This window comes from Oncorhynchus mykiss, chromosome 4, assembly GCF_013265735.2.
Source record: "Oncorhynchus mykiss isolate Arlee chromosome 4, USDA_OmykA_1.1, whole genome shotgun sequence".
Lineage (NCBI taxonomy): Eukaryota > Metazoa > Chordata > Actinopteri > Salmoniformes > Salmonidae > Oncorhynchus > Oncorhynchus mykiss.
Window position 1 is genome coordinate 16,410,093 of NC_048568.1, and position 14,766 is coordinate 16,424,858.

The 14,766-nt window shown below is 40.9% G+C and overlaps 1 long non-coding RNA gene across 1 annotated transcript; it reads right to left on the minus strand.

Annotated features, from left to right (window-relative positions):
- Positions 1 to 9,140: 9,140 nt before the first annotated feature.
- Positions 9,141 to 12,038, minus strand: LOC110522196. The gene is made up of 3 exons (XR_005051472.1): positions 11,696 to 12,038; positions 11,020 to 11,144; positions 9,141 to 9,993 (listed from the first exon to the last, which is right to left on the minus strand). It is a non-coding gene; the product is annotated as an uncharacterized LOC110522196 (long non-coding RNA).
- Between the last annotated feature and the right edge of the window lie 2,728 nt (positions 12,039 to 14,766).

Below are 14,766 nucleotides of genomic sequence, written 5' to 3' on the forward strand. Positions count from 1 at the left end.
CCTGGGCAAACCCATTGACCCTGAACTAATCTGCCTACTGAGGCCCAGCACAAACCAAGAATAAACCCCAAGGGAGAAAACGTGCAGCAAAGACACAATTGGCTTCGGCCTGTCTTTAGGAAATCATTATTGACTGTCCTTCAATCAATCAGAAATGTCCTTCTGTTCACATATTTAGACAAAGCCACAGGGCGGTAGACGGAACGTGATCCTAAGATTTTAGTCTGTTATTTATGAATGGAAACATTGGATGCCAGACGGATGCAAATCCCAAGAAGACAATATACCTTCATCAAGGATTTGGTCATTTCTACTATGGTTTGTAGGTCATTATTTATTAATATCAATCATCTTGTTCACAGCTACTGTCCATAGCCTCACAAAATGTTTGGGGAAAATTCTAAGTGTGATGATCACATCGTGTCAGTTCTTCACTTTTGTCTAAATCCGCTGAAGCAATAACAATGCACAAATTGGTTCAATAACTATTCACACTCGCTGTCAAGCAAAAATACTGTCAGTTGGATTCTTTCCAAATGACGACTTAATTCACGTTATTTTCCTTTTGTATATTTCTGCTGACCACTGTCTCTTGCACGCATACAGTACACTTCCCACTTCCACAATCAGAGCTCTGTGTCTGCAGACAATACGTTAACCCTAGTGTAACATGAGAATCTCCAGCCCCAGCACAGTGGGGTACATTTTAATTGGCAGTAGTCACCATAATGGTGATTTTCCCTGTATGTTTGGCCCACTTCTAAACACTCCCTCATTCACTACTACAAGCCACTTTGGAAAATATGTCCCTGCAGAAATGGGTCTTTTGTTCTCTCTACACTTTGTTGTGTATTCCTAGAGAGAAGTTCTCATGGAAGGCCCGATGGAGTTCCATTCTTTTCCCAGAGTGCCTTTCTTCCTCTCAAATGGGAAAAGAGGGAGTTTTTAGTGTGCTTGCCATAGACATCATCTGACTGTGAGGTAATAGCCTAGCTGCATACCCATTGGCTGATGGGGATCAGGCTATGCTCGGCCCACAAAGGACAGGGTACAATCAGATCTGAACCCCGACTTCATAAAGGTGGCCATTCATGCTGGCTGACAAATTGCCACTGAAGCATGAGAGGAAAGGACCACCCCCCTCCTTTCCCCCTTCAAGACACCCTCTCCTACCACCATATTGGGGAAACAGGCTGAATTGCACAATCACCAAGCCTCCCTCAATGGCTGTCTGTGCTAAGTTTGGCTTTGAAAATCTGTGCACTCACTCTCTTTATATTCTGTATGGGAAGGAGTAGGGTGTGAGAGCTAGCACCACACGAGGCTAGCTCTATGACTAGAACAATGTGTTTGTCTACAAGGAAATCTGGCCATGCCAAAAAGTGATATTAAACTTCATACCGGGTTTTTGATTTACTAAGTGCTTGATGAAGTAGCAATGGCTATCTTTCATTTCACCACATATAAACAATGCAAAACACTTGCCGTTCCTGTGAATCTACAACGCTGAACATTTGAATTTAAATGTCTAATCTCCTGTAATGTAAAAAAAAGGACTACGTGTACATGCCCATGCGTCTCTTCGTTTCACCTCTCTGTGAGTTAAGTTACAAAGGGATTCATCAAAGTCCCTACTTGATGAAGGAAAAACAGCGTTGAGCCTTGTTGTAAAGCCAACAATATTAGTCTCAATAACATTCTGGGGAGGGGGGGGGGGGACACACAAAGCTGGGAGTGAGACAGAGTGAACTGGCCAGTCAGCAGAAGTTACAGTAAGCAATATTTACAGACCAAGGGCATTTCCCCCAGGGGGATTACAGAGCTAGGTTAGGGAGATAGGTTACTAGAAGTAACAGACCAGACGACTCATCTCCTTGTTGACGCAGATTCAGCACCAAGGCCTTGCATTGAGGAAGAAGAACCTAAAGATGACCCACAATTGAGAGGTGTGACTGAAAAGTATCTCTCCCGGATCATCTACACTTTAAATAATACAATACATCTCATGACTCATAGGGTTGAAGGGTTCGTATAGGTCTTGCCCAGCCCTGCAGCCATACTAGCTATAATAGGATCCTATAGGCCTACTGCACAGTTAAATGGAAGTAGCTGCATTTTAGCTGAGTCTGCAATGTACCCTGACATCATCCAAAATGTTGCATCATTCATTGTCTACAAGCACAAATTACTTGTTGCATGAATAGACCCACTGGTGTTTTGGCTATTCTGTGCTGTAAATGGCATCCTTTTAGGTTTTAGTTGCTGCATCAAAAGACCTTTAAAAGCCCAGATGTCAGATATTCTGACATTGAAATCAAGTGACAGAGAGGAGGATATGAGGACAGGTATCACTGATACGCACTACTCTTCACCAAAATGGCTGACGACTTCATTAGACTGAAGCTGTGAAATATTGACTTGGGGTATGAGACTCGTTCACACAACATCTCCACATAACTATCATGCACACTACAACCATGCACCACAACTGTTACTAGACAGTTTTATATATATAAATACAGTACCAGTCAAAAGATAACACACCTACTCATTCAAGGGTTTTTCTTTATTTTTACTATTTTCTACATTGTAGAATAATAGTGAAGACATCAAAACTATGAAACAACACATATGGAATCATGTAGTAACCAAAAAAGTGTTAAACAAATTCAAATATATTTTATATATGAGATTCTTCAAAGTAGCCACTCTTTGCCTTGACAGCTTTGCACACTCTTGGCATTCTCTCAACCAGCTTCATGAGGTAGTCACCTGGAATGCATTTAAATGAACATATGTGCCTTTTAAAAGTTAATTTGGGGAATTTCTTTCCTTCTTAATGCGTTTGAGCCAATCAGTTGTGTTGTGATAAGGTAGGGTTGGTAAACAGAAGATAGCCCTATATGGTGAAAGACCAAGTCCATATTAGTGCAAGAACAGCTCAAATAAGAAAAGAGAAATGACAGTCCATCATTAATTTAAGACATGAAGATCAGTCAATGTGGAACATTTCATGAACTTTCAAAGTTTATCCAAGTGCAGTTGCAAAAACCATCAAGCACTATGATGAAACTGGCTCTCATGAGGACCACCACAGGAATGGAAGACCCAGAGTTACCTCTGCTGCAGAGTATAAGTTCATGAGAGTTACAAGCCTCAGAAATTGTCAAGTAACTGCACCACAGACTGCAGCTCAAATAAATGCTTCACAGAGTTCAAGTAACAGACACATCTCAACATCAACTGCTCAGAGGAAACTGTGTGAATCAGGCCTTCATGGTCCAATTGCTCCAAAGAAACCACTACTAAAAGACACCAATAAGAAGAGACTTGCTTGGGCCAAGAAACATGAGCAATGGATATTAGAGCGGTGGAAATCTGTCCTTTGGTCTGATGAGTCCAAATTTGAGATTTTTGGTTCCAACCGCCGTGTTTAGAATTCAAGGCACACTTAACCAGCATGGCTACCACAGCATTCTGCATTGATATGCCATCGCATCTGTTTTGCGCTTAGTGGGACTATCATTTGTTTTTCAACAGGACAATGACCCAAAACACACCTCCAGGCTGTGTAAGGCCCATTTGACAAAGAAGGAGAGTGATGGAGTGCTGCATCAGATGACCTGGCCTCCACAATCACCCGACCTCAACCCAATTGAGATGGTTTGGGATGAGTTGGACCGCAGAGTGAAGGAAAAGCAGCCAACCTCATGAAGCTGGTTGAGAGAATGCCACTTGAATGAGTATGTGTGTCCAAACTTTTTACTGGTATTGTACATACAGTGCCTTGCGAAAGTATTCGGCCCCCTTGAACTTTGCGACCTTTTGCCACATTTCAGGCTTCAAACATAAAGATATAAAACTGTATTTTTTTGTGAAGAATCAACAACAAGTGGGACACAATCATGAAGTGGAACGACATTTATTGGATATTTCAAACTGTTTTAACAAATCAAAAACTAAAACATTGGGCGTGCAAAATTATTCAGCCCCTTTACTTTCAGTGCAGCAAACTCTCTCCAGAAGTTCAGTGAGGATCTCTGAATGATCCAATATTGACCTAAATGACTAATGATGATAAATACAATCCACCTGTGTGTAATCAAGTCTCCGTATAAATGCACCTGCACTGTGATAGTCTCAGAGGTCCGTTAAAAGCGCAGAGAGCATCATGAAGAACAAGGAACACACCAGGCAGGTCCGAGATACTGTTGTGAAGAAGTTTAAAGCCGGATTTGGATACAAAAAGATTTCCCAAGCTTTAAACATCCCAAGGAGCACTGTGCAAGCGATAATATTGAAATGGAAGGAGTATCAGACCACTGCAAATCTACCAAGACCTGGCCGTCCCTCTAAACTTTCAGCTCATACAAGGAGAAGACTGATCAGAGATGCAGCCAAGAGGCCCATGATCACTCTGGATGAACTGCAGAGATCTACAGCTGAGGTGGGAGACTCTGTCCATAGGACAACAATCAGTCGTATATTGCACAAATCTGGCCTTTATGGAAGAGTGGCAAGAAGAAAGCCATTTCTTGAAGATATCCATAAAAAGTGTTGTTTAAAGTTTGCCATAAGCCACCTGGGAGACACACCAAACATGTGGAAGAAGGTGCTCTGGTCAGATGAAACCAAAATTGAACTTTTTGGCAACAATGCAAAACGTTATGTTTGGCGTAAAAGCAACATAGCTCATCACCCTGAACACACCATCCCCATGTCAAACATGGTGGTGGCAGCATCATGGTTTGGGCCTGCTTTTCTTCAGCAGGGACAGGGAAGATGGTTAAAATTGATGGTAAGATGGATGGAGCCAAATACAGGACCATTCTGGAAGAAAACCTGATGGAGTCTGCAAAAGACCTGAGACTGGGACGGAGATTTGTCTTCCAACAAGACAATGATCCAAAACATAAAGCAAAATCTACAATGGAATGGTTCAAAAATACACATATCCAGGTGTTAGAATGGCCAAGTCAAAGTCCAGACCTGAATCCAATCGAGAATCTGTGGAAAGAACTGAAAACTGCTGTTCACAAATGCTCTCCATCCAACCTCACTGAGCTCGAGCTGTTTTGCAAGGAGGAATGGGAAAAAATGTCAGTCTCTCGATGTGCAAAACTGATAGAGACATACCCCAAGCGACTTACAGCTGTAATCGCAGCAAAAGGTGGCGCTACAAAGTATTAACTTAAGGGGGCTGAATAATTTTGCACGCCCAATTTTTCAGTTTTTGATTTGTTACAAAAGTTTGAAATATCCAATAAATGTCGTTCCACTTCATGATTGTGTCCCAATTGTTGTTGATTCCTCACAAAAAAATACAGTTTTATATCTTTATGTTTGAAGCCTGAAATGTGGCAAAAGGTCGCAAAGTTCAAGGGGGCCGAATACTTTCGCAAGGCACTGTATATATATACACACACACGTATATATAATTCATATGCCATTTAGCAGATGCTTTTATCTAAAGTGACTTACAGTCATGCTTGCATACATTTCACGTAGGGGTTGTCCTGGGAGTCAAACCCACTACCCTAGCGTTACAAGTGTCATCCTCTACCATCTGAGCTAAAGGACCCTTTTTAATGTCTGAACACGTTCATTACTGGCTACTACCCCTCTTTTCCTCCCCAACGCAACCCTGTAGTGTCTAAGAGACACAGCCAAGATAAATGGGACAACAAAACAATGCACAGCTGCCTCTAACACATAACACCATGGCCAAAGACTGTGTGGGCACGGTGAAGTAATTTAAGAGACATAAAAGAGGATGTTTGGCTGTTAAAAAACGTTTTAAACAGAGCCTTTGGATATGACTCGGATAATCCAAGTCACTGAACAGATGCTCTAAGTTTAGGGATCGTAAGACTAGGTATCACTCCCTTATTAACTAACATCGTGTCCTTGCTCTCCATGTTGAATAAAAGCCTCCCTGATCAAAGTAAGACATTGTAATCTCTACTTTTGCTGTGCCGTGTGTGTGTGTTCTCTGCTCTGCCGCCATCCCTTGAATTTAACAGTCCTATTCCACAGATTCCAGTTCCCCAGGGGCCTGCCCAGTTACAAAATCTTGACAGTAATCCACAGTGTTTTGCGGCATCAGCCCAGCCAGCAGGAACAAAAGCGCTGTGAGGAGCGGCGACTGATCACAGTCTGCTTGACCATAATGAGGCCTGGTGTTTAGCGTAGACTTGACCTACTGGGGTCCCTCACATTGACCTCATAACTACAGCTCTTAAGGTTTTCAGGAAGCATAGAGGGCCTAAGGATACGTGACAGCATTAACCGTGCCGTATTACCCACTTAATTGGCTACAGTTCAGTGCAGATAAAAGGAATTCAACAAAATCCTATTCAGACAGTGAAACATGGACATGTCGAGCTTGTGTTCTGAGTTTTTACATCTTTAAAACATAGATCACTGATATCACAAAGACATATAGCAATACTCTCCATTACATAAGCAATGCAGGCTGTTGAGTTCTTAGTATTGCCCTAGTTCACTCTGTAAGGAGATACAAAAGGGCAAAGGGGGTATATAATGGCATTAAGTCCACTAAGGCTTAAGAGCTTGGCCTTCTGTCATTATTGTCTGTGTGGATTATTGGTTTGAAATGTAGAGGCTTGGTGTCTTTCTGAGAAAATGTGCTTTGCTTCTCATAAGATGCCTAGAATACTGCTGATATTTAGGAAAGTGTCTTTAATGGGCTTTGCCACATCCCTCTCTCACCTCAGTTCCACCCTACCCAAAACATTTTTCAGAGGGTCTACAGTGCCTTCAAAAATAATTCACACCCCTTGACTTTTTCCACATAATGTTGGGTTACAGCCTGAATTGAAAAATAACTAAATTGAGAAAAAAAAATTGTCACTGGCCTACACACAATACCCCATAACGTCAAAGCCGAATTCTGTTTATTTTTCAACCCCTTTATTACGGCAATCCTAAATAAGTTCAGGAGTAAAAATTGTCTTAACAAGTCACATAATAATGTATATAGACTCACTCTGTGTACAATAATAGTGTTTAACATGATTTTTGAATGACTACCTAATCTCTGTATGTACCCCACACATACAATTATCTGTAAGGTCCCTCAGTCAAGCAGTTAATTTCAAACACAGATTCAACCACAAAGACCAGGGAGGTTTTCCAATGCCTCACAAGGAAGAGAACCAATAGGTAGATGGGTAAAAATAAAAAGCAGACATTGAATATCATGGAGCATGGTGAAGTTATTAATTACACTTTGGATGGTGTATCAATACACCCAGTCACTAAAAAAAATACAGGCGTCCTTCCTAACTCAGTTGTTGGAGAGGAAGGAACCGCTCAGGGATTTCACAATGAGGCCAATGGTGACTTTAAAACAGTTACAGAGTTGAATGGCTGTGATTGGAGAAAACTGAGGATGGATCAACAGCATTGTAGTTACTCCACAATACTAACCCAATTGATAGAGTGGGTATGCTTGTCATCAGCAAGGACTAGGGAGTTTGTGTTTGTTAGGGGTAAAAAAATATGGAATAGAGCTAAGCACAGGCAAAATCCTAGAGGAAAATCTGGTTCTGTCTGCTTTCCAACAGACACTGGGAGACAAATTCACCTTTCAGCAGGACAACAACCTAAAACACAAGGCCAAACATACACTGAAGTTGATTACCAAGACGACATGAAATATTTCTGAGTGGCCTAGTTACAGTTTTGACTTAAATCGGCTTGAAAAACTTTTGTCAAGACTTGAAAATGGCTGTTTAGCAATTATCAACAACCAACTTGACAGAGCTTGAATTTTTTTTTAAAGAATAATGGGCAAATGTTGCACAATCCAGGTGTGGAATGCTTTTAAGAGACTTACCCCAAAAGACTCACAGCTGTAATTGCTGCCAAACGTGTTGCTGACATGTATTGACATAGGGGGTTGAATACCTACGTAATCAAGACAAAAAAATGTTTTTGTTTTTTTACAAATGTTAGAATTTTTCTTCCACTTTGACATTGGAGTATTTTGTGTAGTTCATTGACACGTTTTTTTTTTAAATCAATTTTAATCCCACATTGTAACAACAAAATGTTGAAAAGATCAAGTGGGGTGAATACTTTCTGAAGGCCATATATAAGAAGTGGTGTGGAGGAGGCCAATCCAGGCATTCACTTCTACTGCCCACTACAGGAGGATCACAGTCTCCTGCTAGATTTATACTGTTGTTTAAAGCCTGGCCTAAACCCAGGACAACTCAGGGAGGCTTGCGGGTAGTGAAGACTGAAGAGCAAGAGACCCATTCTAGTCTCAAACAGAGTCACATCGACAGGGCAAATATTGACCCATCTCTCTCTCGCTTGCTCCATCAGTAGCTGGTCCTTTGAGGGGAACCAGCCCATCTGATTGGCAGTCCAGTGATTCACGCTTATTAGTGCATCACAGAGTCATTAGTGAGGCCTGCCAGAGTTCTGCTGCAGTTACCCCGGAGTCGTCTTTATCACCATGTCAACCACTAACCTCATTTCCACAGTCCCTTCCACCAGGCATTGTGACTCTCCCAGACTCTCTCAGCCCCTGAATGCTAATGTTAACCCCAGTTGAGGGCATATGAGTGAAAAGATTTCGTCCCCAAATCCAAAAGGCAAGGGCAGATAGTCCTTCTGGGCTGTGGGGAGAGGGGGAGAGAAGTGGGGAACAAGGGGAGAGGAGGAGAGGGTTGAATAGGGTTGGGGCTGTCTGATCCCCCCTCCCCCGCAGAGCGGTTTGGTCTAGTGTGGCATTTGCTAGCTTTTCATTTTCTCCAGCGAGGTCATGAGTTAACCTCTCTCACAGTACAGCTATAGAGGGGACTGGGGAGCAGGTGAAGAGGATAACTGTAGCATGACAGCTGGGAAAACAATCTCCAAACTAGGGCCACTTTGATCCAGAGAGTTTGATCTCTGCACATGAGAAACTGATGGTGTCTCAGAGAAAAAAATATCACAACTTACAAAATGCAGAGAAAATTGTCGTGCCATCTTTCATTTTTGGGAAATAAAACAAGTGCATTGGAAAAAAAATAATAATAATAATAATGTTTTTCTCATGAATGCCCTCCCCTTTTGTGCAACAGTACCACTTAGAGGCCATTTGCTTTATACTGCAAGCAAAGCAATTCACAGTTTACAGTTTATTCAATAACTGCCAGACATTTTAAAAGCAATAACCATACAGTGTACTTAGCAGTTAGCGATCGATTTCTCTTTGATTTCAACATGTCAAAGAGAAATCAATAAAAGGTCCAAAAAAAGTTGGACACAATATTTGGCCTTTTGCGATTATATAATCATCAGCATTCTCATCTGGTATCGTGTCCTTATTTCGACCTCAGAGATGCTTAAATTGTCACCATTAAATTGAAAGTATTACATTATACATTTATATTTCATGGTCATGTGAAAACATATTGGGGCGGCAGGGTAGCCTAGTGGTTAGAGCTGTTGGACTAGTAACTGGAAGGTTGCAGGTTCTAAACCCCTGAGCTGATAAGGTACAAATCTGTCATTCTGCCCCTGAACAGGCAGTTAACCCACTGATTCTAGGCTGTCACTGAAAATAAGAATTTGTTCTCAACTGACTTGCCTAGTTAAATAAAGGTAAGAAATGTCTGTACAGCATTAATAAAATCCCTGAGTTTTTACATTACAGTAGTTCACAATAAAAATATCCCTGTTTTAGTGTCCCTTTTCAATATGTTTGATATAGGAGGTATAGTCCAAGGGCTGCACCGCAAAGACCTGAGTCAGCTTGCAGGCCCCATCACACACATCATAGTTCACCATAAAATGGCAAAAATACTTCTGAAACGTTTCACTTTGCCCCAACTCAAAACTCAGGGCAAGTTGAAACAAGCTGTGTGGTTGAATATCCTTTCATCCAAGTGGTTCAGTGATTACGTATTCAAGTTTCCAGTCAGATCTTTTTTCTTGGTTTGCTTCGATGAGATTCAAGTAGTACTGCCAAATATCCTTCAGAGAGAGAAAAATACTATTTCAAAACCATGAAAAGCCATGTAAAAAACCTTGCTCTGAGAGAGTACCTTGATTATAATTAGATTTGTTATGAATGACAGCAACATTAATCATGAAGGAACAGCATTGCTGTGGGTCTAGGGTAGGGATCATCAACTAGATTCAGCTGCGGGCCGATTTCTTCTTGAGCGGATGGTAGGGGGGCTGGAACATAATTACAAATCATTTGTAGGCAGCAAATTGACAGCAAGAAGCCCAAACCAATATAATATTTGACTAAAACATAATGATTTTCCTCCTTGCTTGCTTTTATATAGATCAAGTGTTTCTCTCTCTATTATGCGTGGAAACACTAGGGAATAGACTTCCAAAATGTATAATCATTTGGAGCTGATTTCCAGGGCTTTTTACAGTCTTTTATGTCCAACAATGAAAATCCCCTCGCTCCCTCCCCCCAAAATGACCGACAGTTGGGGAACCCTGGTCTAGGGATTTGTTAAGCTGTTGAGACTGAATGCGCCCTGTTTGAAAAAGTGTTGTCAAGATGTTTCTGATTCGTTCTCATTTTCCACATTGCTTTTCTTAACAGATTACCCCAGGAAGTAGAGCTACAAAGAGACTAACAGTGATTTTCAAAGGCTGGGCCCTCCCCACGGTTACATGTTTGAGCTCCCGTCTTTGGGGCATGCTGAAATCACATGTAAGCTAGTCTGAGCTCTATGCTGTATGAGCGAGAATCACATTGGGATTGCTCTGTTGAAACTGTACTTTAGTAAACCAAGCCAAGGACAGATCAGTGCTGACCTTATGAAAATAATAGGAGGGAAAGTGACAAAGCAGAACTGAAATCAGCCTCTGCATGGTAATCATGAAATAAGTTCAGCTTAACTACATCACCTTGAGAGGGTTAATGTTAGACATGAGGAGGATAATACACCATGAATGGATATTTCCAAATGAAAGTAGATTGTCCCAAACCCCTGGATAATGGTGGTTCACAAGTTAACTGAGTTCCCTACTTACCAGCAGCCCGTAGTCCTATGTGTCATAATGCTACATGTGGAAGGCTCTATTGTTGGAGTACGGCTCTTCTGCCTTTTTGATTGGAGTAACAGCCGGTGTGACAAACAGGGAACTAACCGGCTCCCCTTCAAAGCAAACAAATGATAATTTGGGTAAATAAATAGATGACTAAAGGCATTAATTCCTTAGTTCCTCCTCCATTGCATTAAGCCAGCTAATTATACAAACAAGCATTTTTGTGGCTGTGGGGATTCTAGCCAACACTGACAGTCAGGATAACACTGAACCCACAGGAGGTGAATGGGTCACATTGGTGGATGTCGATTGTCTGAGTAATTTGAGGTGGAGTTGAACACGATCTAAACGCGTCATTATAGTTGGAAAGGTACAAAAGGTCACTTAGCGTATGATGCCTCGTTCACACAATGATACTGTATGTAGGAAGTAGAGTTCAGAATTTGATGACAGATACAAATAATGTCCAAACCTCATCCTGACCCAGGCACTTACCAGACAAAAAATGTACTTTTACAAAAGAGTCTATGATTAAGTTAACAGCATATGATCTATTGAATACTATCGAATGCTATCAATACTATAAGTTAATCAATACTAGTTACTCCTTGATGACAGTCACTTCTCCAACGCAGAGCCTTGACGCTATCCAGTGACTCACCTTGCTGATCCTGCAAGAACTTTATGCTGTCTCTGTGAGTGTGGCCATAGAAATGCCCTGAGATGATCTCCCTGTAGTTGTGAATTATCTTCACAAGTCTCTCATTGTAGAGTTCTCTGACGACCTTGGTGTTCCTGGCATAGGGCAAGTAACCCACTGGAACATGAGCAATGACAATCTACAGAGGGATGACAGGAGAAATAGCATGCTTAGGCATGATAGGACTGGTTTGGAGTCAAACCTTGCTTTAAAAAAACACGTGTCAGTCTTCCATGTTATATCCTGTATAAGCAGTCTTCTGGTGCTTAGAATCCATGCAGGACAGAAGCCCTCCGCACCTTCATACTCGTCGCCAAACCCACTGGCTACAGGTTATCTACAAGTCTCTGCTAGGTAAAGCCCCGCCTTATCTCAGCTCACTGGTCACCATAGCAGCTCCCACTCGTAGCACGCGCTCCAGCAGGTATATCTCACTGGTCACCCCCAAAGCCAATTCCTCATTTGGTCTTCTTTCCTTCCAGTTCTCTGCTGCCCATGACTGGAACGAATTGCAAAAATCTCTGAAGCTGGAGACTCACATCTCCCTCACTAGCTTTAAGCACCAGCTGTCAGAGCAGTTTACAGATCACTGCACCTGTACATAGCCCATCTGTAAACAGCCCATCTATCCACCTACCTCATCCCCATACTGGTATTTATTTATTTATTTTGCTCCTTTGCACCCCAGTATCTCTACCTGCACATTCATCTTCTGCCGACCTACCATTCCAGTGTTTAATTGCTATATTATAATTACTTCGCCACCATGGCCTATTTATTTCCTTAACTTACCTCATTTGCACTCACTGTATATAGACTTTTTGTTTTCTTTTGTTCTACTGTATTATTGACTGTATGTTTTGTTTATTCCATGTGTAACTCTGTTGTTGTATGTGTCGAATTGCTACGCTTTATCTTGGCCAGGTCGCAATTGTAAATGAGAACTTGTTCTCAACTTGCCTTCCTGGTTAAATAAAGGTGAAACAAATAAAAATTAAATAAAAAAAAAACCTGGCTAGATATTTTCTTTTCTTTAACCTTTATTTAACCAGGAAGGGCTCATTGAGAGTAAAATCTCTTTTTCAAGAGCGCCCTGGCCAAGATAGGCAGCACCAAGTCATTACAAAAAAAATACAGACAGACAACATGAAAAACTACAAGTAATCTAGTAAAAACCATTGAATTCACAAGAGTATAAAACAGCAAATTAAAAACATTTGCAGGTCAGGGAATCAGCCTCAAAATCCTTCATCAGTGATTTAAAAACACCAATTGGGACAAGTTCTTCCAGTTTAAAAGTATTTTGTAAGGTGTTCCAAGACGATGGCGCAGAGTACATAAAAGCCCTTTTTACCAAATTCAGTTTGAATATATATTCCTTCTACTAAGTAATGTAGCTATTGTGCTTTCAGAAGGTATTCGCGACCCTTGAGTGTTTCCACATTTTGTTGTGTTACAAAGTGGGATTAAAATTGATTTGTCATTCTTCGGTCAACAATCTACAGTACTCAAAATACTCTAATGTCAAAGCGGAAGATAAATTCTAACATTTGTAAAAGAAAAGTAATGAAAAATAAAACACATATATCTTGATTAGATAAGTATTCAACCCCCTGAATCTGGCTAGAACATGAGAGAACTCATTTTAGGCCTGCTGATCAGGCCTCTTGGTACTTTGCAATTATTTTTTGCATTGTTTTTAATGTCCATAAACATTATATATTGATAACCATTGTAAAACTCACAATAACTTGACCCAGCACACAATAACCTTACCTGACCGTCAATTTATTGTCATGTGTGGCTCAGTTGGTAGAGCATGGCACTTGCAACACCAGGGTTGTGTGTTCAGTTCCCACAGGGGACCAGTACAAACAGAAATGTATACACTCACTACTTGAAGTTGCTTTAGATAAGAGCATCTGCTAAATGACTAAAATATATCTTCTGTGAAGGAGGATTTTACTCTCAGTTGGTGCAGCCCAAGCTATGATTGATAAGCCTGAACACAATCCTATACTATATCCCCAATAAAGTGACAGTGAATTTGAGTAACCCTGCAGAACACCCTGGAAATATCCTCATAGAGAATGGAGAAGGTCAAGAGGTCAAACAGTGCATTCAGAGAGTATTCACACCCCTTGACTTTTTTCCAAATTTTGTTGTGTTACGAATTTAAAAATTATTCGATTGAGATTTTTTTTTCACTGGCCTACACACAATACCCCTTAATGTCAAAGTGTAATTATGTTTTTCATTTTTTATTATTTTTTATTATAATAAAATGAAAAGCTGAAAATGTCTTGAGTCAATAAGTATTCAACCCCTTTGTTATGACAAGCCTAAATAAGTTAATGAGTAAAAAATGTGCTTAACAAGTCACGTAATAAGTTGCATGGACTCACTCTGTGTGCAATAATAGTGTTTAATATGATCTTTGATTGACTAACTCATCTCTGTACCCCACACATGCAAGGTCCCTCAGTCGAGCAGTGAATTTCAAACACAGATTCAACAACAAAGACCAGGGAGGTTTTCCAATGCCTCTCAAAAAGGGTACCTAATTGGTAGATGGGTAAAAAATTAAAAAGCAGACATTGAATATCCCTTTGGTCATGGTGAAGTTATTAATTACACTTTGAATGGTGTATCAATACACCCAGTCACTACAAAAATACAGGCGTCCTTCCTAACTCAGTTGCTGGAGAGGAAGGAAACCGCTCAGGGATTTCACCATGAGGCCAATGGTTACTTTTAAACAGTTTGAGTTTAAAAGCTGTGATAGGAGAAAACTGTGAATGGATCAACAACATTGTAGTAAGTCCACAATACTCACCTAATATCCAAGATGGAGTAGCACCCAATGTGGTGTGGACCTGCTTTTTCTCTAACGTATTTTTCTTTGCCTCTTACTGGAATCTCTCCAACATAAACTAGCCAGCTAACTAGCCAGCTAACGGTCATCAGCTAACCTTAGCTAGGAAAGCTCTCGCCAGTTTGTACAACGCGATTCAACCAGAGCATACCGGACC